At 35.6% G+C, this 3,544-nt stretch overlaps 1 pseudogene; it reads left to right on the top strand.

The window, feature by feature from the left end:
- The first annotated feature begins 372 nt into the window (after nucleotides 1-372).
- Nucleotides 373-3,284, top strand: LOC119509553 (annotated as a pseudogene).
- Nucleotides 3,285-3,544: the final 260 nt, after the last annotated feature.

The following is a 3,544-nucleotide window of genomic DNA, read 5'->3' as shown; positions in this document are numbered from 1 at the left end:
TCAGAACTCAAAGCTCTGAAGGACAGTGGAAGGTTCCCCCCACGTGTGCTTCTCATATTACCATGACCATCTTCTTTTGCACCCTGTTTTTTTGGGCACCTTTGGTCTATGATCACCTTCCCATTGTACAAAGCACTGATTGTGTTTTATAGTGTGTTAACACTCATGTTAGGCCCTTTAATCTATTACCTCAGAAACACAGATGTGAATAGCCAAGCCAGGAGAAATCCAGCAAAGCTGAGTAAAACTGCCACCCAGAAGACAGAAGAAGCAGTTGTTGCAGATGGCTGCAGCCCAGGTAGTCTTCTCTGTTGCTGCAGCTGTTGCTGTGTAGTAAGACCAGGGAAGAGGTCACTTCCCTGGGATGTGATAATGTTAACAGAGGCCAGTCTATCCATATGGGGATGGGTCAGCCTTGTCATTATCCTTTATGTAGTAACCTTTGGACATTTAGTGATATTTTTGGCATTTTATATCCTCTGCTGTTTGGTTGAGCATTTTATGGTTAGTCTCCAGTTTGGAAAACAAATGTGGAGAAGTACCAAGATCAGCGTGAAGACATTTCTTCCTCCAATATCAACTGGGGTTCCTAAGTGCTTAGAAGAAATGAAATGGGAGGCAAGGACTATTAAGATTAATAGATGATTGATGGGTGCCAATATAATTGATAAAACTCTCCAGACAGTTATGCAGTTTTTCTTGAAGGATTACATCCAATATTGGTATTATATGCTAAGTGATGATGGATCTTTTCTTCTTGAGATTATGTAGACTCTTCAAACTGTACTCATTCAGTTTCCTACTAGAAAAATGTTCTGCCATGAATTCAAAGACTGCTGGTTCTTCCAAACAGTTATCCTTTTATCTAATCAGGTTAATGGAAATAGACAGACAACTTTGTTTTAGTACATGCATTGTAAATGATTTTGGCAAACACCTTTAAGTGTTCAGACGAGCTCAACAGAAAGTAACAGAGAAAGATGATCAAGTACAAAGTACAGCAAAGGATTTTGCAGTACTTTTTTTGAAGTTGAAGCTGATAAGGAGAATGAAGTTTGACACTATCTAATATGTGCTTCTCATAGAGATGGAGGATTCCTAAAGGACTTGTATGAGGACTTATTATATTTATTGCTACATCCTGGAGATTTCCAGAACAAGATCATGTGACACTTTGTCAGAGAATTCTTCTTCCATTAATAAGTCAATTCACTGTTTTTGATTATATTAATCCATATTTCATATGGATGATCCATGATTCCATTCACTACTGTGAGGTTTTTATGAACATTATTCAATAGAGTGACAATATTGGAGATCTAGAGGCAGTCTGAGATAAGGAAGCAGAAGAATTACAGTATCTTAGATCTCTAGATATAGTTGATGATAGCAACACTATTAAAAATCAAATAAATAGCTTATTATTTTATTACTTGTAAAGAATATATTAAGAATATAGCAGTTGCAGTAAGGCAAAGAAATAAATACTGTGGAACTGGCAGCCATTGTTGGGAAAATTGCACAGAACTCCTTGAAAGAAATGTGACACTACAACTTTTTATGGATTACATGCAGCAAATTGGAGATCAAGCAAATCTCTTCTGAGTGACAGTGAAAGGATACTGGGTTATAGCCCAATTGTAGTTACAGGTTTTATTAAGTCATCAGAATGATGGAAATATTAAACAAACCAAACCAAAGTTCTTTTAAAAGAAGCTGCTCTTGGAATTTATAAACAGCATTTATCATAAAAGGCACCACCAAGAGTTACTTTTGATGACTATTTGGTAGAAAAATTAGCAGATACTTTGAATCATGATAATCCAACACCTGAAATCTATGATACATTCAAAGGAAAATGTATGAGTTTATGCTGTGAGATGGTAATTGCACCCCTCTTTTCAAACACATGTTGGCTGAACTGGATATGTTAAAAGATCCTAGTCTTGGAAAATCAGATGGTGGTGATGGAGAATCTTTTATTGGGCCCTATAAAGGAAGCATAAATGTGTCTTTAGATGACTTTTAATGTTTCTTCTGATGACTTTGTACAATTTCAAGTTTACATTTCAGACACTGGTGTTTGTAATGATCATGACAAGACATATGCATTATATGCCATTACTGTACACCAGTGCAATCCAACCTGTGAGGAGATTTGGAAAACCTATTGTTGCTATAGCATTTCCATGACGTCCACATCAAACTGAGTGAAGAGTTTGAAAATCTATCTGGCATATTGAAGCTTCCTGGTAAAACAGCTTTTAATAATATGGATAGAGATTTTTTTTAGGAAAGAGAAAAAAGGATCTAAATGTATATTTGCAGTTGTTATTAACTCCTGAAATGATGAAAGCTTTACCAGCTTTGGTTCACTCTGTGTATGATTTCCTTGAGAACAAAGCCTAAAGTAAAGGAAAAGGAGATTTTGCTCTCAAGATGGACCCTTCCATAAATCCACTTCACAATTCTATGAAGAAAGTTTCATCCCTTAAATCCCTTCCTGATAGCTTGGCAAAGGGAATGACTATAATATCACATAACATGGGCAAAATGTCAGAAAGATTAGTTTAAGATATAAAGCAATCATTTTTCACTGTGTCTTCTTTAATTTCAAAGCCTGAATCAGATCCAGAACATTGTCTGTCTCAGCTCAGCTTGACAGTAATGTGGATTACGTTATTCCACTTAGGGTAATGTTGCTTCTCATGGATTAAGTATTCAATTTTTCTCTTTGCTATTTTGTTTTTTAATGCATTTTTGTGAATTTTAACATATTTACATAGCAGTGATAACTTTCTTACAATATAATAAGTAGTTAGAAAACAAATATCAAACAATGTCATGGGTCACATTTCTACAACTTCAGCTATTTCCATTATTGGAAAGTATGACATAATACAGAAAGGTGTTAACTTTCAATGTACAGCTCAACAAGCAGTTAAATAGGTAATTTCAAAAATTGTTACTAGTTACAGTTCCACAGTTTCAGTTGTTTCCTTATTATGAAATATAGGGTATATACAGAAAGGTGAGACTTTCACAGCCCAATTCAATGAGTAGCTATACAGAAAATCTCAAAGAATGTAATAGGTTACAGTTCCACCATGTTATTTACCTCCTTCTAGCTGTTCCAACACCCCAGCATCTAAAAAAATGTATATTTATATAAAGTTTCAGTATTCATAGACCTTTGTTAAATCTTACCTTGTTTGTTGCTACCCCTTCCTCTCACTTAATCTCTTTCTCCATCTTCAGTGACCACCCTAACCTGTTTATATTGAAAAGGGGGTTGACAGTATGGAGGGGGCTGCATCTGATTGTTGTTCTTAAAAAGGCTGTTATCTCTGGATTTTAGGATGTCTGGCTTAAGAACACTGTGGTGGATTTAAGTTTCTGAGAGGTAAAACTTAGTGACTGAAACTTTTATAGAATCAGAGGTAGAGACCTAGGTATTTGGGGAATACTTTTGGTAAGGGCATGGCATACTGTGGCCATTTTGGATATCTAGCTGGAGCTTGCATTAAAGAAATCTTAGGATATC

Source organism: Choloepus didactylus, chromosome 14, assembly GCF_015220235.1.
Source record: "Choloepus didactylus isolate mChoDid1 chromosome 14, mChoDid1.pri, whole genome shotgun sequence".
Taxonomy (NCBI): Eukaryota; Metazoa; Chordata; class Mammalia; order Pilosa; family Megalonychidae; genus Choloepus; species Choloepus didactylus.
Note: the sequence above shows the minus strand (reverse complement) of the source record. Positions and strands in the feature narration are given on the sequence as shown.